Here is a 26,938-nt window from a genome sequence, read left to right as displayed (position 1 = left end):
TATACAGAACACTTTTATGCCAATATAATTTATAAAGTACATGCTTAGTTTCTATCTCTGTCCCAGAAACCTAAATTTGACTCTGATACTCTTTTTTTGGATCTTAGGTGAGCAGAATGAACTTTGGTTTATCTAGAATTAAGCAAAGCTACATATTTACCTCATTCTTAGTCCTTTTAAGGACAGTACCACCCCTTTTGAGAACACATGATCTAGTCCAGTAAGATTTTAAGCAAGTGGGATATTTGAAAAGTACTTGATGCAGAGTACAATGTGCCTGGAGAAATAAGTACCCAGATATCAAGGAAAACAATGAGTTATTCTAAAGTTTTTGAAACTCCATGGGTAAAGACAACATAGTAGAAAGTGGTGGCATGCTTCGGAAACAGGAAATAACTTAGTTGAAAAGCATAGGTAACAGAGGAGCAAAATAGGAGGGAATGTTTGAAAAAGCATTTTTACTATGTTGTGGAGGCACAGAATATTAGAGAAAGATTAATTTTTAGGCAAAGAAGCACACTTTAAAATGATTCATCTTGACTTTATATTCTAAATCTATGGAAATGGTTAACTCACATAGGGTATCTATATCTATGTAATGATAATAATGATTTATTCATTTTCAGAGTGTTCAGCAATTATGTGGAATAGGATATTAACAGGAGCTGCCACATAGTGAATTCCTCTTAAATTAATCCTCCTTACCAGTCTAAAATAAGCCACTGGCTGTTCAAGGAACTCAGTCAAATATGAGGTAACAAAAACACACTTCTTTCAGTGTCTATGTTTATGAATAATTCCTGGCCTATCCTATTGTCTTTATCCACATCATAATAATATAATTTAATCATAGATTTTACCCTATAATGATAAAAATTACTTGCATGTCAATAATTTTATAATTATAAAATATTTCAGATAAAGCATCAGCAAATGATAATAAATAAAATTTATTTTTCTCAACACAGTAGCAATTATTTTTCTCATCCTCATTTTTGTAATGGCATTATGGTAGATTTTGATTTCTAGGCACATTTCCAGACTTCGCCTGATATTAATGAATAAGTCATCCCACATGCTTTTGTAGCATATTCTGAAATAACAGTGTGCAAAAGGTAATGACCTAGATGGTGTGTGTTTCATTGTCACTAGATAATTTTATATTTCAGAATTTCTCCAAATACAGCAGGTGTACTTAGATCCACCTGAGACAAGTTCATACCTGAGGCTAGTTGGTACCCAGTGCTGGAGGCTTAGGCTATACAAATAAGCAATGCCGGAGGCTGGACCAGCCAGATACTTTTTACTCCATAGTGATGATGAGTACAGCCTATTGCAGTCAAGAGACAGAGGCTCTCTAATCATTTTTTTTCCTTGGTTTAAAATACATGGGATGGATTTTGTTAAGGGACATGGAGAACGTGGGAGAGAAGCCCATGGATCTTTTTTTTTTTCTTACCAGGTCTCATTACCTTCTCATAGTGGAGAGAAATTAGTTACAGAGAAGAATAAATGGGGTAGTAATGACAGAGTAACAGCAACAATTAAAATTACTCAGATGGAACAGGTGTGTGTGTGTGTGTGTGTGTGTGTGTGTGTGTGAGAGAGAGAGAGAGAGAGAGAGATGTGCCTATAGGTACAAATTGCATTATACACATGCCCAAATATTTTACAACGAATTAACGAACCCTCAATGGAAAAAAAAAAATCTAGTATCCATGTTTTGTTTTAGCTATATGTTTCCTATTTTATAATGGAAGATTTGTTTCTTACATAATTTTACAAGAATATTTAGTGTTCATAACAAATTCTTAGTGAAGCCTGTCCGTTTGATTTAAATTGGAGTTAATGGAGTTCTGTGTTTGTTACATAAGGTAGCAATTGTTATTGCAGCAGGTTTATGTCAAGTATTGGCCCTTTTAAATTTTGATCATTACTGTTCTACATAGTGGTCATTTATTCAATCAGTGCCACCAATTTTACATGTTGAAAAGAAATTTCAAAGTTACATATCTTAATAATTTCAAGTCCGTTGCTACTAAACCCATTGATGTAAAAGCACATATCATCGACTACAGTGAATTAATTACAGTAGATTTTGGAACTTTTTTTTTTTTTTTTGGTATTCCTGTCCCCACTCTAATTTGCCCATCATGTTTTCTTTCTTTATTATTCTCTCTGCCTTTCTCCCCCACTGACATTTGTTTACCCTTCCTTACAGGATCTTCTTGTCTCTTCAGGATTCACTACTTTGCTTCTTTCCTTTTTCCTTCTCATCACCATGTAGTTATTTCTTCCTTATTGTGCATTTCCTATGCCTCATATTTTCTTCCACTTCTCTGCCACCTTCACTGAATACTCTCTTCTCTTCTTCCTCCATTCTTCATTTTTTTCTCTAGTAAAAGTAGAAGACCTTAGGTCAAGAGCTATGATTTTTAATTTTTTAAATTTCTACACTTAGCATAAATGCTTGATGCATACAGATTGATAAATATTGACTAATGTTTGTTCTTTCTTTTGACAGTGTGCTTTTTAAAATTTTGAATAGAAGGTTTATTTATTTATTTATTTATTTTTAACTTATTTTTATTTTTCTTTATTGTGTTCAGTTAGCCAGCATAGAATACATCATTAGTTTTTGATGTAGCGTTCAGTGATTCATTAGTTGTGTGTAATACCCAGTGCTTATCACAACACATGCTCTTCTTAATACTCAGCACCTGGTTACCCCACCTCTGAGACTCTCAGTTTGTTTCCCAGAGTCCAGAGTTTCTTATGACTTGTTTCCCTCTCTGATTTCTCCAGTTCAGTTTTCCCTCCCTTCCCCTGTGGTCCTCCACGCTATTCCTTATGTTCCATTTATGAGTGAAACCACATAACTGACTTCTCTCTGCTTGACTTATTCCATGCAGCATAATCCCCTCCAGTTCCATCCATGTCAACACAAATGTTGGGCATTCATCCTTTCTGATGGCTGCATAATATTTTATTGAATATATGTACTACATCTTGTTTATTTAATATCTTTTTTCAGGTCAACTCTTGAGCAAGATACTAAAGATAATAAAGTGAATTAGATCTATTCCTTCCCTATAAGGAATTTACTAGCATAAAATTATAACATGGTTTTGCTAACCACAAATAAATACACCCTGTAACATTTGACCATTGTTTGGATATATTCCATCTGCAAAGCTTACTCATGAGAATTTTATGTCTCCTTAGTTCAATTGCCCAGCTCTTATCTAAAATTTAATTCAGAAATACTGGTTAGAAACTTGTCTTTCAGTACTTCCTCTGTCGAAACATCAACTTCAGTACTAGTAACTGCTACCCTCTATCTGTCTCCTGAATTTATACTTGCTGAGTAGGAACACCAATAATCCTGTTGGAGTTTGGTTCTATACGCAGAAGACTTACTAAGATTACTAGGCTTAGGATTTATGTGCCAAATAGGAACCCTCCCCTACAAGGATACCTGAAGAGGAGCTTAAGGAGAGAAAGAACAAAATATTTAGACGAAGAAAACAAAAAAAAAAAAAAAAAAAAACTAAGTAAAAGCTTGATTAGAAAACGTGCTTTAGTGTTATAGTGAAAACTAGTTGACCTCCTGTTGCAAAATATAGACAAATGCAGACCTTTGATTCACATGTTTGATTTTACGGGAAAAAAATAGGCAGTCCTCAACCGTGTCCACTTAGTTAAAAAATAACAACATAATAGAAGAACAATTGGATATAAACAATAAAATGTGTGACAAAGGTAAATTTTTAACATCTCTGCAGAGTCTACTATAGTCTATCAATTCCCTTCCCCATATGTTTCTTAGTGTTCAGTGTAAATAAAGAAGCACAATGGACAAAGGCAGTTGTTGCCAGATTGGTTTTCTTAATAGGTCTTCGGCACGACATTAAAAGAAGGGATTAATCCATATGTAAAATGCCCTGGAAAGGATTCTCATAAACTGAATCCCAACAGCTGGAGCTATGTTCCAAAACAATAAGCTATGAGTAGGTCTGTATTAATTGAGGAGGATTGGGCAAAGAGAAATGTGCTGTGACTATAAACTTGACCCAGCCATTGGCTTAGGCCATACAATGTGAAAAAGTCCTAGCTGCAGCACTTAAGAACAATTTGACTTTACTCATAACCCCATGATATTTAGCACACTGTATCAAATATGTTATATTTCAAGCAATTTGTAATTCAATCAAACCATCAATGATTCAATACCTAGTAAAGGAAATCACCAGCATTATGTAGAAAAAGTTATGCGGACTAAAGAGGTTGGTGACTCTGGAACTAGAAGGAAATACAGATTTATGTCAGTTTACACTCAAATAACAGTGAAAGATTACCTGATCTTTCAGTGCCAAGATCTATTTAAGGTCCTGATGGCAGAGTGAAGTAGTGGCAGAGGACATGTTATCCAAATAGGAATTATGAAAAGGAGAGTAAAACAGAAACATATTTTAACAGCAACAACTATTCAGAGCATAAGTCTAAAATGAACTAACATACACAATTACAACTGTGATGATAATTTTACTAATCTGTAATATACTGGATAAGAATTACTAAAACACACCAAGTGTTAATGGGCTGAATTTTGCTCCTGCAAATTCATATATTGTATTCCTAACCCCAGATACCTAAGAATGTGACTGTGTTTGGAGATTAGTGTCTCTGAAGAGGCAGTTATGTTTAAACGAAATCATTAAGAATTCAATATGACTGCTGTGCTTACAAAAAGAGATTAGAACAAAAACAAAACAAAAGAACAAAAAAGATGGAAGATCATGGGAAGACATAGGGAGAAGATGATTTCTACAACCAAGGCGATAGAACCTCTGAAGAAATCAGCCCTGATTGCACATTGGTTTCAGACTTCTAAATGTTCATAATTGTGAAGAAAAGAAATATCTGTTGTTCATGCCATTCAGTCTGTGGCATTTTTTAGGGAAGCCCTGATAAAGTTTATTATAAGCCAAAGAAGTGAAAGCAAGATCACTAAATGCAGTGGTTAAATTGTTCCAATTGTGTAGAAAAGCTAAACTGTAGAAGAATAATTCTCCCTTGGACAAAATAAGTCTCTTTCATTTCCAGGAGCCTACCTTTTAACATCTCTGAAATCTGTTGTCTAGAAGTTCCCCTCTATATGCCCCTTAGTGTGCAAGAGTATTTTTGAAATGGTTCTCCAGGTGATTGTAATATGCTCATGATGCCATTGATTACCACACCTGCTTTAAAACAACTGTTTCAATTTAAAATGGTAATGGTAAGAATGAGAACTGGAGTCATAGCTATCTGGCCACTGGGCAGTCTACCTAAAATTCCCCATTTTTCCTGCTCTCATTCTTCTAGTCGTCATGACACATCCAAACTCTTCTATGTCATGTCTTACCTCCTTGACTGCTTTGTACATCAACATCCAGCTATAATCTATCTTTACATTTTCTGAGGTCATGTCTAAAATGTCTTGACTAAGTATTCAAACATTGCTTATTATTGGTTCCACTTCCAATGAACCTCATCATGGACTTTATTTTGACCTCAATAGAAGAAGTAATTCATAAAAATCAAATGTAGTTTCTTTTTAACTGAGATACTAATTTTTCAGGAAAAGTACATTTGTTTGGGTTTTATTTTGGAGTCTCCAATTACATATACATATAATAACTTGGTATATTTGTATTTATAAATATTTATGTATGATATATTATTTATATTTTTACATGTACAAAAATAAATTATAAATGTACTATAAACATGTTGAATTTCTATTCACTTTGAAGATCTTATTTCTAATCTTTGCAGTTAGTGTGATAGAAGTAAATTTAAGACTAACTTAAAAGCTCTAAACCACATATGGCAAAGCAAGATTTTCATTCTGCCTCAACAACTCTTTTCCTGTTTCTGCTTGACTTGGTGAAGCGTAAAGAAACATACTCCAGAAACATGATTCATTCAAGTGTTGCTGTCAGCATGGTCAACATTCTAAAGGAAATGACTGTTTGTTTTTTTAAGCTGTACTTTATAGAGTATGGAAGTTGAAATAACACAGTGGGATATGGTGAAAACCTGCTGCCAGTCGTCCAAGGTGAAACAAAGATGATGATGCCCTCCAATGAAGCAGAATAATTACTGCCAATGAAGCCAGAAGAATGACCAAGATCTCAAGGACCTTAGGATATAGGTGTAAGATCTCTGGGGGAGGGCTGAAGAGATAAAAGACTAAAGGAGAGAAAATAGAGCAAGGTGACAGAAAAACAGACTCTGATAGAGATATCAAGGCCATGCGAATAACATTTAAATGGGAAAAAAAAACTATTTTTCACCTTTTTCTGGAGTCTATGCACATTAGAGACTTTTTAATATAAAAATATTTTCTTTCAAATAATGGACTGTATATACCCTCCCATATTATACTGTTTTAGCCACAGAATTGGTGATTCATGCAAAATTGAAAACAAATTTCAGATTATATTTGTGTAATAACTGTTCATGATGGATATTTTAATGGTCCACGGCTTTGTATGTGTGTTCTCAGCTTGAATAAGTCCTTTAGCCTTACTTTTTTATATTAATTGAGAAAATGGAACTGCCTTCCATCTCTGTAGAGGTTACAATCATATATTTAAATATAAAAAGCATTGTAATTAATGCCAGTCATTTGTGAGTTCCTGCTATTAACAAAATACAAAGAAAAAGAAATAAAGACTGAATGGCACGCCTTGAAGATAAAGAAGGTAATTTCTAAAATCATCATCCCAGTGTCAGTATTAAAATTTTCAATATAAATATGCACCATTTTACAGAATGATGATGTATTCCTGAAAAGTCATGTATATTTTTGCATCCAAAGAAATTCGACTATGTATTAAACTTATTTAGGAGAACTCTTACTTCAATTCCAAAGTGAAATATCTTGCAAGGTAAAGAATTCTATTTTAAAATAAATGTTAACCTGATAAATTAACATTGCCAAGGCTTAATTTTTATGTACTAAATCTACCTTAAAGAGAAAAAAAAAGGGGTACCTGGTCTTAGTTGGTTAAGCATCTAACTTTAGTCAGGTCATGCTCTCAGGGTCCTGGGATCAAGGCCTGAGTCTGGCTCCCTGATCAGCAGGGAGTCTGCTTCTATCTCTTCCTCTTCCTGTTTCCCCCCACCCTTAATGCATGTGCATGTGCTCTCACTGTCTTTCAAATTAATAAAATCTTTTAAAAATTAGAGAAAATAAAAAGAGAAAAAAGCCCTGCAAGTCCTAGACAAGATGAATTGATATACTTCTCAGTATTCTTTATGCTAAGTACAGCTAAAATATGACACCAACTTAAGACTCTAAAAAGTGGAGAGAGGAAGGTGGACCAGCTAGGGACTTTGCAGTTGAAGAACAATATGGCAGAGAGTTCACTGGCTTTTCTTTTTGCCTCATTTATCCTGGACTGGGTGCTAGAGAAACCTACAACCTACACTAAAAAATCATACTGAAAAAAAAAAAAAAAGATAAAAGAAAAAGCCCCAAGAAAAGATCTTTCTCTCCAGCAGAAGGACTGGGAAGGAAGCAGCCTAGCATAACAGAAAATTAGATAATCATTTTTTTTAAATCCAGCCAAACACATGGGAAAAACTTATGGCTCTGCTATACACACATCAACACAGGCTATGTAGGAAGCAGACTTTTCACCATTGCCTGGCTGTAAGAAAAGCCCTCTCTCCTTCCCCACTGGAGTAGCACAAGAAGAGGCCTGATGAAAGCCAAAACTTTCACCACCATCCAGCAGTACAGACTTAGCCCCACATACCTCCATTGCCACCCTCAATCCTCTATCCCTCACTCCCAGCAAAGGCGTAAGGGTGGTCTGGACTTCTACAATGATCTAGTGGTAATGAGGTGCCTCTTTTGCTTCCCTCTGAGATGGTGTCCTAGGAGGCTAAAGGAGAAGACAGAACTGGTACCCCTTCAGTGGATGAAGAGTACAAGGGACCCCTGTGTACTATTTTTGCAACTCCCTTTGGATGTATAATTACATAAAAATAAAAAGTTTCAAAAAAGAAAAATGCATTCATCAAAAATTTTAATGGTTGCTCCAACTTGATTTTCAATACACTTCTTCACTTTTAAAATTGAAATGAAATTAAATGAAATGAAATAAAGTGCAGAAAATATGTTCAAAATTGCAAGGTCCCTAATTCTGTTAGCTGCATCACTACACACATTAATCTCTCCCCTTTTAAGAGACCGCATTAAATTAATTTCAAAGGAACACTGAAGATCTATACGAACCACATTTGCATAAATAGGACAACCAGTAGAGGGGAGATAACAATACATTTCTTGACAATAAAAAGCAGCTGGAAAAAACATAACTGGTAATTCAGGGAAGAGGGAATGTCATCCTGACTCTTTTCTGGTCATTGTAACATCTGAGAAGGAGTCCATTCTGTTTGTCCGACACCCAAAAAGCTCAGGTTTCCAAAATTCTGAGACAGATATTTGGAAAAAGGATAGTTTGGAAAGTTTGGAACTATCCTTGAAAACATAGAAACATTTTAGAATAATAATAAAGACGTACAATGTGAAGAGGATGAGAGGGTTGCGAGTAAGTAAGGATTTAAGGGTAGAGCAAAAATGAAATGGCAAAATTAGGGCAAAACTTTGCTTAAAAATACCACTTTATTTATTCACAAATATGTACTGAGAACAAAAAAGACAAAATGGCTGACCTCAAGAGTGGTTATTTTAAGAAGGGAAGAAAACGATAACAAAAATTCGTTTGTAATTTTCAGTTAAGTTACCTGAAAAATATGGGACATATTTTTCCTTTCAGTTCTGAGTATTTGTTTCATATTTGTTGATACTCTACTATTAGGTACATACACATTTAGGATTGGTGTGCTTTCTTGATGAGTTTGCTGCGTTTACATCTTGGAATGTCTCTCTTCCTCCTTAGAAAGATTCCTCCTACCACTACTTCAGATTGCTTTTTCTTTGTCTTTTCTTTGTCTTACCATGATGTATCATTTTTTTCCCTAATACTTTGCTTCACATGTCCAAAGCAGCCTTGCTTTATTTTATTCTAATTTAGCCCCACTACTAAAATATGATGCTTCTGATCATCTTTCCTAGTGCCTTGTGTATTATAAGGCCTTTCCATCCTAGCTGATGGAAACATAAAACTATTTTCAGCCCTGTGGAAGCTCAAGGAATTGTTAGCCCACCGGGGAGTTCCTTGTCTTGGGGAGTTTCCACTCACAAGGGTACAGATGATTTCCCAGCCAGACAGAGGGTATTCCTTAGTATTCCTGCAGCTCTTTTTCTGTACGCAGCTTTCTCTTCTCAGATACTCTGCCCATCAAATTCTAGCTACCTTTGCCTTTCTGAACTTAATGTCATTATCTCCTCAGTTCAGCCAGACTGTAGGGTTCTTTTTAGATGCTGCCTACCTGTGCTGCAGCCTGGCAACTGCCTACCAGCAGTAAACTGGAGTGTCTTACAATGTTTAAGACACATCTGAAAATAATTGAGAAGTAGGAAAAGAAGAGGAATGTTAGAGGGTTGTATAAACGAGCCATTATGTTACGTAATGGGTAGTCCGGTAGTGAGATTAATACAGGAAGTATGGAAACGAGTTTGAATGGAGTCTTATTTTCATAAGTTAAATGAGTCAGCTTCTTGAGAATGACAAATAATAAGACTATTTAAAATGTTGTATCAATCCACCAACCTGAGTTTCTCCGACAGCTGACTCTTTTAGTCAATTGTTAGGTTATCATTTGCTTTTCTTCCATTACAACTTTAAGAAACAGTTCTACCATCCCCAAACTGGGAGCAAAAGAGACCACCAGGGGTGTGGCCATTTTCCTATGTGAGATGATTCACACTAGAAGAGGAACTGTAAAGTCAGAGAAAAAATGTTATATCTCAGGTCGTCTTACCTACTCTCACGTGCATTTTTTCCCCTTTGATAGAGACCTACTCTCTCAAGTTATAAACTGTTCTCATTAGCATTTAGGGAAAAACATGACATTTGGTTAAGCATATTATCCCCTTAATAATGTTGAATTTAAAAATACTTGCATAGCATTTCTCACTTACCAGGCACAGTTTTAAGTACACTACAAGCAATAGGTTATTTAATCCATACCTTTCTCCTGTATGGAAAGAATCATTATTCTTGTTTGTGAAATGAGGAAACAGACACAGAGACTTCGTGAGGTGATCATGATCACAGGGCTAGCAGGTGCGGCATCAGAATTCAAGTCCAGGCAGTCTGGCTTCAGAGTTTATAGCGGAAACATCTTCACAGGCTGGCACTGGAGCAAGGTTTGCTTTTGATGTTATACATTCTTTTCTCATTTTATTGGATCTTCTTTGAACTATTTTCTTTATGTCTCTGACTCTCTGAACATCCCTACAGTTGATACGGTTGATTTTCATTATTATTGGTAGTTATGTTGTATACATTACCATGAACACTGAATTAACAAATACTGAGTCATTTCTCCTAGAGGGGAACACAGGGTAAGTTTCTGTGAGCCTCTGGTTACATTTTCATAAAACATACATTTTCATAAAAATAATATTGTTTTGTGTGTGTTTTTGTTTAAAAACGCTTTAACATATGTTAAGTATATGAATTCATTAACATCAAACTCACTGCCATCAGCACCATAATTTATGACTGAATGAAGCTTATCTAACCCATTTATTTTCTTCCTAAGATATCATAGGCTTTTTGCATTTAGGAAAGATAAACAGCACTTAAGCACTGTGATTGGGCCATTTTAAAAGGTGAAATCACCAACAAAAAATACAAAATTGAAAAAAAAAAAAAGACACTAAATAGACCATGAAAGGGAAACTGATTTATAGTATTAGAGCTGAAACAAGAAGGCACAGCTTTTCTTTGCCTGACTTCAGCTGAGAATGTGTGCAACAGGTTGACTCTATGTTTGCACCACTCAACACATACCCAAAAATGATGACCATGAGTGTGCAACTAGTATTGATTTTGAGGTTATGAATAAATTTTAGCAAGTAGGAAAATTTACAAATATAGAAAACGTGAAAAATGAGGATCAACTGATGAGAAAAATAAAGGAAAATGAAATTAGGTCTCAAATCTACAGAATATGAATATAAAAACAAAAAATTGATGCAGTTTCATTTTGAAACTGAGAATGCACAGTAAAAAATATTGAGAAGGATATATTTGATTTATGAATTTGACCAAGTTAAATAAAATACTTTTCCTTTGTTTTAGTGTTTAAAGGCACTGCTCACAAGCCAGGGGTAACATCATCTAAAAGAAAGTTTTCTCTAAGAGAATACCTAATGCCTACTTTATTTTTGCAATAAGGCATTTATCTCTCCACTCAAAACTAAAAAAAGATTACATAACTTAAAAAAGATTCACAAAGGTGTAATGTATCTCCCTGAAATGATGAGACCTTCATTCATCGCTGAATGAAGAATGAGATTAGTGACGAGGAGAGTATGAATCAAGGTAAACTAATAACTACTGGTCCAGTATCTAGAAATTGAAGTTAATAGGCAAATAGAGCAAGTGTTACATAAGACTTTACTCACAAAATTGGTACCTGTGTTATTTTACATTCAAAAGTACTTAATTCTGTGAAACAGTTGCTGCTCAATTAGAACTCAATTATATGTTAAATGAACTAAACGCCATTTCATTTGCACAAAGGAATCTTTAATAATGATTAATGGAAATTTAATCAAATACGAGTTGAGACTGCAATGTGTTCAGCAACAGAATAAGGATGAGTTATATTGGTACTAACCAAATCCATTATCTAGATCATGATGCTGCTGAGGTCAAGTTGGAGGGTTTGATCCTTATACAGCACATCAAGCAAAAAGAATATTATGCAGCGTTAACAGATGGTATCTCATAATCCGCTCTTCACTTTACAAATGTATCCCTTTGGCTGCAATAGACAAAGTGATTATGAAGAAGGAAAATCACTCAAAGTGGCTCAAAAATACATCAGTAGTTTTGTTTGAAAAGGCAAACAGCAATAATTGAAAAGATTTATTAGGAAATAGGTTCTTGAATATTAGCATAAGGCCCACACATCCAAAGAATTACACTTAGTAATTCTCATAAAAGGGAAAGTGAGATCCTTGTTCATCTTTCTTCTGCCCATACCCAGCCTCTACCCATTATCCCAAAGCTTGGATAATTATATACTATTCTGATATTAGGGAATAATAAATGGCTTATAATGTGTATATTTCAATCCAAAGGGAAATACATTTTTTGGGGGCGGGAAATACATTTTTAATTATTCAAATTATGGAGGGGTTTTGCTTTTTAAATATGCAAACACTGAGCTCAACTTGAGAAGCAAATATATGCAATATATTTTATGTACCACCTTATTGTGTTCTTTGGTATATTTTATTCATAGTCTGTTACTTTGGTTTTGAGTTTATATTATTACCCATAATTATGCACTGTGTTATTTTCTAATACTCATGAAAAACTGAAATGTTTATAAATGTGTCCTTATCTTCTTTCTTCTAAATTAGTTTTGTTGTGCTATGGGAATCACAATCCTGTTCCCCCTATCTTTTTATTCTAATACTGACCCTCTAATTTATCTGTGTAATTATATTGAGTTCCTAGCATCCTAGCATTATTAGGGGAGCAGGAAGTGTAATTCATTTCCCTCATTACCTGGTGTTTTATGAATACCTTTTGCTTCAGTAAAAATGTTCTGGCTATATGAATATTTGCCTTTTAGTCTTATAAACTGCACAGAGTTGAGTGAAAGAAATAAATTCTTTTTGATTATTAGATTGTTATAAAAATGAATGGAGGCTACCATCTATTTTTTTTTTTTATAAGCATATTGAACACGCTATGCCAGTGAGTGAGACAGGTATTTAAGGTAATGCTTACACAAGAGCATAATGACCCTCTGGCAATTCTACCACTATGGGGGGAAAAAATCACTGTTAAATTTAGTTTGGTATTATAAAAATCTCAGCATAGTGACATGATTCATGTAGTGGATAAATCCAAATTTTACCTTTATGGACAAGACAGAGGTACTGAATTATATTGAAAGTCTCAATTGAAGACACCCACTGAAAAAACTGCCAGCAATTCAATTTAACTACGTCAAAAGAATAACAAGAGAGACCTAGTTTTTGGAACTCAGGCCTGTGTATCAAAGAATATGAGTGATGTATAGTAGACTTCAAGCTGAAGACAAATGGTATTATTAAATCCTGTGAACTATTCTTTCATTAGCAGTTCTAGTTTGCAAAACACTCTCCTCGGTGCTAAGTAATCTTCACAGCTTTATATTTTACAACCGAGCCTACTTGTATTTTAGACTCTGAAACACTTGTGTTTTAAAAGGTCTCATGACAAATAGCCCTAATCTTGCTATGTGGTAATATCTATTGGGTTTTCAACATTTAGCTTCAAATGTGTATCCAGAGGATCTAAAAGATCATCTAAATAGAGCTTATGGTATTATAGGCACTATAAATTCTCTAGAAATTATATAATTAGGAAAAGTATGCTACTGGGAATGAAAATTTAATGAACTATCAGATAGGACTATTTTTAAAAGGTAGACAATAGTTTTTCTACTTTAAAACTTATAAGCTAAATGTCTATAACATATTAACTCAGCTTATGTAAAATAACAAAGTATACACAACAAGTATACAATATATAAGGCATATAACTTTCCTCGGTTATAAACCATTTGATTTAAATTCCATAAATTTTTGGGCGCCTGGGTGGCTCAGAGGGTTAAGCCGCTGCCTTCGGCTCAGGTCATGATCTCAGGGTCCTGGGATCGAGTCCCGCATCGGGCTCTCTGCTCAGCAGGGAGCCTGCTTCCCTTCCTCTCTCTCTGCCTGCCTCTCTGCCTACTTGTGATCTCTGTCTGTCAAATAAATAAATAAAATCTTTAAAAAAATAAATAAATAAATTCCATAAATTTTTGTTGCTCTTTCTAAGCCATCCACATCTTTTCAAAAGCACAAATATTTAGATAAATACAAGGATGTTGCATATATACTATATATATTGTTTCTCCCTCCTACTCCATATGTCATAACTTTCATTCCAGAGATGGAATTCTCTGTTTTTCCCCACCCACGGCATTCTCCCCTCCACCCTGGCATTAGCCAGGACACTAGAATCACAGAGATAAGGAAGAACTATATATGCCTAGTGTCCTCCACCAAATGAGGACTGTGTGTGTGTGTGTGTGTGTGTGTGTGTTACCCATGCCTAAGGCTGACACATTTCTGTTAATACCACATCAAAATCTTTCATGTATTCAGGTATGATCTACAGTTTGTTTCTAATACCCAACTCACCATATATATAAATTTACCCCAAGATAAGCTTCTCTCATTCCTTCTCTTTGTCCTCTCTCTCTTTGCCATCTTATTCACTTTCTTCTATTTATTCTGTTATTCTGTTAGTGAGCCAAAGAAAAGCAGACAAAAACAAGTGAAAAAAATTAAAAAATGTTTAAATAATGGCTGAAAAGTCAAGGTAAACGTGAATATTTGGAAAATCAAAACCAAATGGAACCCCATTTATTTTACATTTAATTAGACTTAGTATACGGTTAATCTTCCCAGTGGCTTAACATGCTGATTCCATCTTTTTCCCCAGTTTGGTATTTACTTCCAATTATTTCCAAAACTTAAGTGGCCTTCTAAAGTCATAAGGGTGAGGAAGTGTGAGGGAAGCACTGTGTCAGGGAAAGCTCTGACAAATGAAGCAATGATGGCTGCCATAGATATTCTATATGATGTGTCACCAAATCAAACTGTTCTGCTTGTGGAGTAGTCAAGGGCTTACTGGAGTTATTTATCTCCCAGAAGTTACTGGTGGTGTTCTGTTAATATTACAGAAATACTTCAGGAAGTGATGTTTTTCATCTTAATTTTCCTTCATCTTGTTCTGCCTATACAATAACGGCAGGAACGTCTGCAAAATTTCTATTTGGAAAAGTTGGATACATATTAGAGACCCTGAAGTCTATCTTCAATGTGTTCACATACTTTTGTAGAAATCATGTTTTCGATAAGTAACAGTATAAGGCAAATCAAGTGAGGAAAATGATGGACGCATGAGCTCACATCACTAAATTTCTAAGAAAACACTTTATTTCTTAATGGCTCTTATGTTTAAAAGGCCCTTTTAATTTTTACTTAAGAACATGGATAATAGAATCATGTTTGTCAGATATTTGGATTTTGGAGGTACCAGCTTGATAAGTTTGACCTTGGGCAAATGACTTAAAACTCTGCTTCCTGATATATGCAAACAATTCCTACAAAAACTAATGTGTATTAAGCATTTTTATTGAATTCCAGGATTCACTGAGTATCAATATTGAATATTATTATTGTATGAAATATATTCTTATTAATTTTAATTTATGCTTTATCCATTAATCCCTGTTATCCCCCCGCTAATCACAGAGACTAAATATAACACTTTTACAAACAACAATCCTTGAAATATTTAAACTGCAAAACCATGGTCCAAAAATCTTTATTTGCTTATGCTAAACCTTGTGACTTTAGAAATTATTATGACTGAGTTCCTCATGATTGATCATCCAGGTTACCATTTTTTGGGTATTTATTAATAAACATTCCTTTTCCATATGAAACACTGAAATAAATTACTATATTCCAGATATATCTTTTTTAAGATGCAAAGATTAACTATTTTTCAATTTTTTAACCAGCATTATACATTATAATTGATGGCCTTTAAGATTGTTTTGAGCTCTGTCTCTTCCTTGTGATTTTTCTCTTTCAAAACCACTTTATCTTTCCTTCACTTCTTCCCTTCAGTTATTTTTATCTAAGAACAAAGTAGGCATCTAAGTTGGAGATGGGGGAGGCAGTGTTCCAGAGGAGGTACCAGAAGAGTGGGAGAGAATCAGTAAGATGCTGTGGGGACAGATTTAGTATGGGATATAGGAGCTCAACTACTGTGAGAAAGGCATCTGAGCAGTATAGGGCCTCGGGACAACATACCAGGGCCAAAGCAAGGTAAGGAGTGTTTCTGTAAAGAATGGATCTGGTAGGGGTTCCCAAACCTAGGCAGCTTGGAAGAAGGCAGGGACAGGAGGAGATGTAGCACAGTGCAGATTGCCATAGGCAATGCTGGGGTAGAGAAGGTACTCGAGCCAACAGCGGAATTCAGAGTCTGAGTAGAGCCTACACATGGAGGAGGTGCAATCTGGTATAGGGTATTAGAAATCGAGCAGGATAATATGGAGGTTCTGTGAGTTTAGGTGGAGTGTTCAAGTCCAACCTGATTACAAAGGGAATCCTTGCAGGAAATGGCCAACACATTGTATTGAAATCTGAATACAGTATGTAGGTTGCCCACGCAGGGGAAGAGACATAAGTGCAGAGGGCACGGAATATCTGAGTACTGAATATGTTTTGGTTTTCATGGTGTCACTGCTCCCAGACTTTGTCTGTGTACTTACTAGAGAATACAAATGTGACCAGATGCATAAGTGTGTACCCACAAAAACACTCATGCATATATGCAGTTTTACATATATATGAATACATACATGCTTATTCCCTTAATGCTGGCATTTCTAATTCTGATCTAAAACACGAGTTTTCTCTCCTTTATATTTGCAGATTGTTTCTACAATAGGAGGAAAACCTAGCTCCTCTCCTTTTTTTAAAAAAATATTTTATTTATTTATTTGACAGACAGAGATCACAAGTAGGCAGAGAAGCAGGCAGAGAGAGAGGAAGGGAAGCAGACTCCCTGCTGAGCAGAGAGCCCGATGCAGGGCTCGATCCCAGGACCCTGAGATCATGACCTGAGCCGAAAGCAGAGGCTTAACCCACTGAGCCACCCAGGTGCCCCTGAACAAATCATGTTATACAAGACTACGTAATGGTTTAGAAATTTTTTTCAATATGTTATTTGGGAAAAATAAAAGATTACATGAGTACAATATGACTCCAAAACTGTAAAAGGAAAATGGATATTTGCACATAAAGATAAGCTGGGAAGATATATAATCCCCCCAATACACATAATAAACATAATAAAAGTAATACAAGCATATGGTAACAAATCCGTACAGTAAGAAAGAGAAAGAAAAAGTAAAAAGTCATTCCTCTCTCCACTTTAAACTCCTGTTCTTCCAGAAACAAACTTTTAACCATTTAAGATACAAGTTTTTATCATAGCTATTGTCCCACTTTGAACTATATAATACACTTAAATCTTTATTTCTTCAAGTATCAACATAAACAATCTCTGTTGAGTTCCCAAACCTGCTGTGAAATATGAAGAGTGTAGCTTGGTTCCCTCTCATAAGACTTTGGGGAGATGAAGGAATGGTGTGATTTTGGTCTCAAAACCCTAGAATATGTAGATATTGTTATTTATGTGTTAGCAGAGTAGCCACATTTTTTGTACCCATTACTGTGAGGAAGCTGTGGGTCTGAAATGAGGGAAATTGGCAAACATGTCTTAATTTGAAATTACACCTATTTTTTATTTTAGAATCACATTTTTTTTGGAATGTTTCCATTATCAAATTGAAGAGAAAGAATGCCTTTGAATTTTAGGTAGACAAGTTGTTGTTGTTTTTTGTTTTTTTAAAGATTGTGTTTATTTATTTGACAGACAGAGATCACAAGTAGGCAGAGAGTCAGGCAGAGGGAGAGGGGGAAGCAGGCTCCCCGCTGAGCAGAGAGCCTGATGTGGGGATCGATCCCAGGACGCTGGGATCATGACCTGAGCCAAAGGCAGAGATTTTAACCCACTGAGCCACCCAGGCTCCCAGACAAGTTGTTGTGTAGATAAAAAGTTTGTAGATAATCCCTTTAAGACACAATTTCAGGCCTGGAGGACTAATTTATAAGGATCAAGATGTGCCTTTTTTGGGGAAAAGATAGTATTTGGTTGATTCAGTAGACTTAGGCTCAGATATCAAACACAAACTACTAGGTCTTAAAAGATTCATATTACTACAGTGTCTGCTTTCTCTCTTGGAAGGCTTAATGCAATTAGGAGGGTTTTAAACATTGTTTGGGTATTATATTTGATAGAGAATAAAGGCCATGAAACAATTACAACCAGTTCTGTCTTTAGAATTCCTGTCCTTTTTAATTTATTTTAGTGAAACATAGTGCTGCTTAGGCAAAAAACAAAAACAAGATATAAATATAATAATATGCATTCACTTTAATAAGCTAGTTTTAATAACAGTTTATTTTAGAGAATTACCTTATTTTTCATGTTTTTCTTAGTGTTTTGTAACTTCCATATTTTCTTCTAAACTAGCAATATTAGTATATACAATTAATATATACTTATAGCATATGTTACATAGTTACACGTTAATATTTAATGTATGATATATTACTTTATAGTGTATAAATGTATTAATATGTAATAATGTATATAATTCTTTGTAGGAGGTAAAGGAGAATATATTTAAGCAATCTATTAAAAAATTTCAGTTTTTAGTTTTGCTTTCACTCCTAGCTGATAGTTTTACTGGAAATAAAAATTTCAGATTAAAGATATCTTCCCTCTAAAAATTCAGTTATTTCCCAATTTTCTCTATCATCAAGTGTTAGTAATAAGCAGCCTGACACCAATCTAATTTTATTATAGGTAGGCTTTTTTTCCTTCTTGGAGACATTTTGAATTTCTTACTTGCTTTCATTGGGGTGAAATTTTACTTGTCATGTAAAAGTAAGATACTGATTTTAAAAGCTATAGACATTCCTTGAAATAATCAATATGGATCCTGTTTCACTTGCTACAGTATCTCTGAAACTGCCCCCACCGTCTCCAAGACTACATCTGGAAACTCTTGGTGTGCCAAAGAAAGAATGGCAACCATTTATAATATTTCCTTTTTAATGGTCTGTTTAGCTGTGGCTAACATGGTATATATTCCTATCTACTTGGCCTTCCACATAATGTCTCTTCTTCACATGACTCTTTCCTTTCCTCCCTTTCTTAGAGCTGATATGTATGTGTGTGTTAGCTTGTGCATGTCTATGTTTATGTAAACATTTCTTTAACATTGTTTCATTGGGTCATTCATGTGTTTATCATAAATTGTACAAGAGAATGTTTTCTAACTTCCTAAAATGGAGTGACTTTAGTACTAAAATTTATTGTTAAGAGAAAATCCATCCCTTTTGAAACTGATCAATTTTTAAAAAATATTAATGGACAAAGTTATTTCTTTAATGAATAAAATTTTTTAAGTTTTTTAAATTATTTTTTTTATTTATTTTCAGCGTAACAGTATTCATTGTTTTTGCACCACACCCAGTGCTCCATTCAATCTGTGCCCTCTCCAATACCCACCACCTGGTTCCCCCATCCTCCCACCTCCCACCCCTTCAAAACCCTCAGATTGTTTTTCAGAGTCCATAGTCTCTCATAGTTCACCTCCCCTTCCAATTTCCCTCAACTCCCTTCTGCTCTCCATCTCCCCTTGTCCTCCATGCTATTTGTTATGCTCCCTAAATAAGTGAAACCATATGATAATTGACTCTCTCTGCTTGACTTATTTCACTCAGCATAATCTCTTCCAGTCCCATCCATGTTGCTACAAAAGTTGGGTATTCATCCTTTCTGATGGAGGCATAATACTCCATAGTGTATATGGACCACATCTTCCTTATCCATTCGTCCATTGAAGGGCATCTTGGTTCTTTCCAGAGTTTGGCGACCATGGCCATTGCTGCTATAAACATTGGGGTACAGATGGCCCTTCTTTTCACTACATCTGTATCTTTGGGGTAAATACCCAGTAGTTGGTTTATTTTAAGTCTTCCACTCAACGAGACAATAATAGGATTCATTATCTATAAAAACATATTTTTGACCCATCTATAGAACCGAAATTTAGACTTTATGTTCTTTATAATTTTATACTAAATGACCATCTAGTGATGTCTGGAGTATAAGAACATTTATATATGGGCATGTAATGTGTGTGTGTGTGTGTGTGTGTGTGTGTGTGTGTGAGTGATCCTATAGGCATGTACTCAATCTCCTTTGTGTGCTAAATGTTGTATTTACTAAGCACAGAAATAACCAAACACCTTACCATCATGGAACTTCCATTCTATATACAACCATCACGTGAGCTAAGTATCAGTAGTGAAACCGAGGCACTTAATCTGACACCTCCTTGACAGATAAGAAGCCCTTAGTGAGACTAGTCATGAGGTGGGCAGCTCTGAGGAAACCTAGGGATAGGAAGAAATTACCTAGAATGTCTCTATATCTCAGTGACTTACGAACTCTGAAATGTTACCTTTCCATCCTTACTTCACTGAAGATCTATGAACACTATGAAACCCAGACATAATTCAAAACAACATCATGGCACCATAGGAAAATTTTCTGTAATTTAGTATAGCTAAATTTTGAAGCTATTCTTGCCAATCACAAGCTTTAAATTCTTTGTCATACAAAAAAAAAATTGCTCAGTATAAGAATTAATTATGTAACCACTCTGGAAAACAGCATGGAGGTTCCTCAAAATGTTGAAAATAGAACTACCCTATGACCCAGCAATTGCACTGCTGGGTATTTACCCTAAAGATACAAACGTAGTGATCCGAAGGGGCACGTGCACCCGAATGTTTATAGCAGCAATGTCTACAATAGCCAAACTATGGAAACAACCTAGATGTCCATCAACAGATGAATGGATAAAGAAGATGTGGTATATATACACAATGGAATACTATGCAGCCATCAAAAGAAATGAAATCTTGCCATTTGCGACGACGTGGATGGAACTAGAGGGTATCATGCTTAGCGAAATAAGTCAATCGGAGAAAGACAACTATCATATGATCTCCCTGATATGAGGGAGAGGAGATGCAACATGTGGGGTTAAGGGGGTAGGAGAAGAGTAAATGAAACAAGATGGGATTGGGAGGGAGACAAACCATAAGTGACTCTTAATCTCACAAAACAAACTGAGGGTTTATGGGGGGAAGGGGGTTGGGAGGGGGGTGGGATTATGGACACCAGGGAGGGTATGTGCTATGGTGAGTGCTGTGAAGTGTGTAAACCTGGCGATTCACAGACCTGTACCCCTGGGGATAAAAATATATTATATGTTTATAAAAAATAAAATTAAAAAAAAAGAATTAATTATGTAGATCCTGTCAAGGGGAAAAATAGCTTAAGTTTAACTAGTCAAACAGAGGTAACAGTTTTTATTCAGTTGTTGCACACTAAGGGAAATATGAAGATTAGGTAATTCCCTAAGGCATAGCAAAACTAGAAATTTATAAGTTAAGGAGAAAAGAAAGATACAGGCCCAGGTCACTGTTTTCTTAATCAGTAACTGCCATGAATTCTATGTCAGAATGGCTAGAGATCTTCCATTTTTCCATGCCTCTTGCTCAGGATCCTTGGTTCAGTCTCATTCTGGAAACTGTCAGAACATTTCTTTCCAGAGCTGCATTTATTAAACTGTCGGAGACCAGGTGCTATCTGCATTTGGAATTATACAGGGTTTTTACACTGCAGGTGAAGGGGGCAGATCTTAGAGACTATCTCATAGATTCTTTTATAGATTAATAGATGGTTAGATAGGTAGAAAGGTAGATACATGGGAGTAGGAAGGGAGAAAATGTTACTTGCTGTGGATCTTATAAAGCTCAAATTTTGTATCAGTTCAAAGTATCCTGGTCTTCTACTGTCTTAAAAAGTTGAGAATTGTGAGTATGATGGTTAAATGGCACATATATTAATTATGCAAGATATCAAAGAAGTAACTGAAATGGTTGTCATATACAGTTAATTTGAGAGTAATTTATCTGCAAACCTGCTTTACAAGGTGAATATTTTAGAAAAGTGCTATGAACATGTAAATGAAACATTTGAACGTGCATTAAATTAGAAACAAAAATATACTCTGCACATTATTCTGGGTATATCCTCCTCCCTGGTTACATGAGAATCTATGGGCTAATTTCCCCATGTAAACTAGTGAAAAAAAATATTCAGAGAAGGAAATATTATTTTTAAGAGATGATTCTTAAAAAGAATAACCCAAGCTTTCTGGATTGTTGAATATAATAAAATACAATTTTATATTATTGAATATAAGCAGAAAGCTATTTTAAATGAAGGAGTAGCATATAACTTGTAAGGTACCTTTGAACTGTATGAGGGTTTAGCAACAGGTGTGTTTCAGTAATCACTCATTTTTCTTTAATATGCTCATCTTTAGAAGCCCTTTCTATAAATAGTTAGAATCTAAGTATTGAATTTTTAATCTCCTTGCTGCAGAGCAATGGGAAAACTTACGTTGTGTCAGTACATTTAGCATTTGAACATTTTCCAAAAATATTTACACTTGCCACAGTTGATTTTTAATTGTGTCCTCTTGATTGATGGATCTGGCTATAATAATTTTACTAGGAGATTTTTGCAATTTTTTGTTTATTTATATAAAGGACATGGTAGCTACTCCTTTCTTAAAATTATCAAGCAATTAAATGTGTTTATGGTATGGAAATAATAGTATATACAGTCAAAACATTAAGAATATGAGTATGTTATTTCAAATGGAAAAATAGAGTTTGCTTACATATGTCAGTAGAAAGCATAAAACTGTCATTATTTTATTTCTTCTTTGGGATGAGGCAGAGGCTGTTATTTCACTAATTTTTATTTTCTCTGTGTTCAGTCCTAAAACCAATAGATCAAAGATGTGTCCAAGAATTAAGTATGTACTTAGAACTAACACAAAATCAGCATTTTAGTAACTTGACTCTGTTGAAATTACAACTGGCTTAAATATTTACCCTTGGAAGTTTTGGATGTGCTTTTGTCTTGATATTTTTTTACATGCTACACCACATGCAAAATTAAAATTATCCGTATTTCATTTGCAATGTAGGCCAACCTATCTCCCTAACGTCTTTCTAACCACTTATATCATGCCTTTTAGAGCTTTTTAATCTCCATTCTGAGGTGCTACAAAGATATCTTAAAAAAGATTAATACTGTTGCCAAAATTGTTAATAGAAATCTGAAAAATCTAAATACCAAATAACTATCTTTTTTTAAACTTATTGCAATACTTTACTTAGCAAACAGCTCCTCATCTAAATTTTCTTTCCCAGTGATTGGCAGCACCATAAATTCATTTGCCACCGTCTGAGATCAGTATAGCCATTCATACAGCGCATAGCCATTCATATCTCTCTGTTTCATTATCAATCATTAAATCTGATTGGCTCCATTTTTATATACTCAGATTGTTTGTTTCTTCCTACAAGTCTTGTTCTCGGATATACAATGCAGACAACTGATAGTTCTAATTTGGATAAGGGACAGTGTTCAGTCATCTCCCTGAAAACAACCTAGGTGAATTCTTCAAAACAAATTGTCACCCACCCCCAACTGAATTCCCATTAAATTTAAGATGAAGTCCAAATGCTTCAGGGTGCCTATACATTATTATATAAATGCAGCCTAGCGAGGCTTGCCCTTTTTCTCACTGTTTCTGAACCAGTCATACAAAATTGATCTGTGATTACTTGTTTCCCCAAACTTTTAAACTTGCAGACATCTCTCTGGTTAAAGTACTGGCACCTGGGTGGCTCAGTGGGTTAAAGCCTCTGCCTTTGGCTTAGGTCATGATCCCAGGGTTCTGGGATCAAGCCCTGCATTTGGCTCTCTGCTCTGCAGAGAGCCTGCTTCCTCCTCTCTCTCTGCCTGCCTTCCTGCCTACTTGTGATCTCTGTCTGTCAAATAAATAAATAAAATCTTTCAAAAAAAAAAAAAAAAGTACTGGTCTCTTTCCTCTAGCACTATGTTATCTATCCACCAGATCCACTAATCTAGGACTCGGCTTTTTCAGTCCTGATGCCTGAGTTGATTGTCTTCTCTGTGGGTTGTTATTGCTTGTTCACTTACCTACATTCTCTGTCCTAATTAATGTTCATCTCACTTTTGCCATTCTCATGGACACATCACAATATTTAGTTCAGTGCCAGATGCATGATAAACATTTGATAAATATTTCGAATGAATCGATGAATGACAGTTAAGAGAATGAAATATAGAATTAGTCATGTATCTGTATTATGCAATAAATTCATTATTGCATTATTGATTTTGTACTGGTGTTTTTTCTTTTTTTGGGGGGGAGGCATATCAATGTATCCACATCTGTAATGTGTTATTCAGTCTCCTTTAATTCTATGTCCTTTTGAGAAAAATGACCAAGTGGAAGATTTTGAGGAAGTCAGAGGTGAAAACTCTAGACAATAGATGGGGGGAGGACATAGGTGCATATCCTTTCACTAGTAAATGAAAGAGAAAATGATGAAATTTAAATATAGAAGGGAATTTAGCTCTTTCAGAATGGTTGATTTTTTTTAAAAAATGAAGACAGGACAGCAGCAGAGGAGAAAGAGAGAAGCTTCCTCTTTGAAGATGCACTTTTGGTAGATGCGCACCAGGACTAATCTTTAAAAAGAGAAATTTAATCTAATAATGTTGGAACTTAGAATTTAAAAGTGACATTTTATAATTTATAAGCATTGATAGTGACAGAATCTAGAACCACTGCTAAAGAGTAAGGCTAATTTATATTTTGTTACCACTGAGTATATTTCTTGGCATAATTTTAAAATTACTATCCTTAAAAGAGAATTATTACAGAAAACAATGATAGTGAAAACTTCAAGTATACTGTGCTCACTGTTACTTTTATGAAGTCCACTGCAGCAAAAGCCTTCATTTTCATCTGGTTGTTACATAGATTACTGAAGAAAAATAAAAATTACTGCTTTAAGGTAAAAAAAAATAGAGTGTAACAAAGGAATGAATCACAAAGGTCAATGAAATGGACAAACAAGGAAATACTTTCTATTTTGCATTTACAGAGGAAATTTTACCAGTTGCACATAGAGATGTATTTATTTTTTTCTAGAACTATCCCATTAATATTACTAATGTGTGGTATTTTATTTTATTTTATTTTGGATGGGGAGTGTCTTACTCAGGTTCCATACCCAGTGTGGAGACCAGCACAGGGCTCGATCTTAAAACTCTGAGATTGAGATCTGAGCTGAAATCAAGGGCCAGATGCTTAACTGACTGAACCACCCAGGCACGCCTGCTCTGTGGTATTGTGATGGCATGTGAATTTATTAATTAAAATGATTAAAATCACATTATATATAAATTCAAATTCTAAGAAAGCATTTTTATTATCTGTATATGATATAGTTTGACATGTTTTTAAAATTTTCCCATTTTTACATTCTTCCTACAAGCTCTTTCCCAAATTCCAACCCATTCACCTCATTAGGCTGATTTTCTTCCCCAGTTAGGAAGAGAGAAGACTCCAGTATTTCCATTCTCTATTACATTTTGTTTCGGTTTGGTTTTCTGGGGGTTTTGTTTGTTTTTACATGTTTTCCAGCTTTACTGAGATATAATTGACATACAACATGGTGTAAGTTTACGATATACAATGTGTTGATTTGATACATGTATATATTATGAAATGATTACCATTGTAGCATTAATGAAAACCTCCAACATATCACATAATTGCCATTTCTTTTTTTTGTAGTGAGAGCATTTAAGATTTACTCCCTTAGCAACTTCCATGTGTATAATGCAGTGTTGTTAACTACAGCCACCATGCTGTACACTAGGTCCCCAGAACTTTTTATCTTATAAGTGGAAGTTTGTACTCCTTAACCAACATCTCCCCATTTCTTCCATCTTTCCACCCCAGCCGCTATTAACCCCCATTCTGTTCTAAGCTTCTTTAAGTTCAGCTATTTTAGATTCTACATATAAGTGATAGAATGCTGTATATGTCTTCCCTTTTCTGACTTATATCATTTAGCATAATGTCTATGTTGTTGCAAATGGCAAGATTTCTATCTCATGATTCTCATCCGTTATTGTATATCATATATAAATACATGTATTATTATTATAAATTATAATATTATATTGTAATATAATTGGATCTTATATATACAAATATATATATACACACATACACATATACACATACATACACACACATACACAAACCACATCTTCTTATCCATTCATTCATCCAATCCAATAATACCACTTCTGGGTATATATTCAAAGAAATCAGGACCTCAAAGAGATATCTGCATTCCTGTGTTTATTGCAGCTTTATTCACAATAACCAAAATATGAAAACAACCTAAGTATCTCCATTGTTTTAATTGTGATGCTTCCATGAAGTACCAGAACATAGAGCAGATCTAGGTGACATAGAAAAGTAGAGTTTCCTATCATCTGTGTTTATATCTCTTGTTTGTTTCCTTCCTCTTTTCACTTTATATCGCCCTTATGTTTCCAGGACAACCCACTGAATCTCTAGTAGTTTGTGAAGAACTGTCCAACATTTATCTGCTTAGCATCCCTTAATCTGAGATCTGTGCCCTTTTCAATGTGACAAATAACTAATCTGGAAACCTAATTGTTAATTGTGTGTGAGAGGAGAATTCATTATTCATATGTTCATGAGACGCTACGGCTATATTCTTACAAGTAACTTTTTGTGTAAAAATGTTAAATTAATGTGTTATACAGCAGGATAAAGACTGAATTACCTTCATCCAAAATGACTATTTTAAAACTATTTTATTTTTTTAAAGATTTTATTTATTTATTTGACAGAGAGAGAGATCACAAATAAGTAGAGAGGCAAGCAGAGAGAGGGGGAGCAGACTCCCTGCTGAGCAGAGAGCCCGATGTGAGGCTCCATCCCAGGACCCCAAGATCATGACCTGAGCTGAAGGCAGAGGCTTAACTCACTGAGCCACCCAGGTGCCCCTTTAAAACTATTTTATTTGCAATTTCTC

At 34.9% G+C, this 26,938-nt stretch overlaps 1 long non-coding RNA gene across 1 annotated transcript in view; it reads left to right on the top strand.

Annotated features, from left to right (window-relative positions):
* The window catches only part of LOC125095423 (uncharacterized), a 118,399-nt gene that overhangs the window by 75,924 nt on the left and 15,537 nt on the right, over positions 1 to 26,938 (top strand). The window contains exon 2 of the long non-coding RNA XR_007125875.1: positions 627 to 754. This is a non-coding gene — a long non-coding RNA (uncharacterized LOC125095423). The remainder of the gene's footprint in view (positions 1 to 626; positions 755 to 26,938) is intronic.

This window comes from Lutra lutra, chromosome 3, assembly GCF_902655055.1.
Source record: "Lutra lutra chromosome 3, mLutLut1.2, whole genome shotgun sequence".
NCBI lineage: Eukaryota > Metazoa > Chordata > Mammalia > Carnivora > Mustelidae > Lutra > Lutra lutra.
Note: the sequence above shows the minus strand (reverse complement) of the source record. Positions and strands in the feature narration are given on the sequence as shown.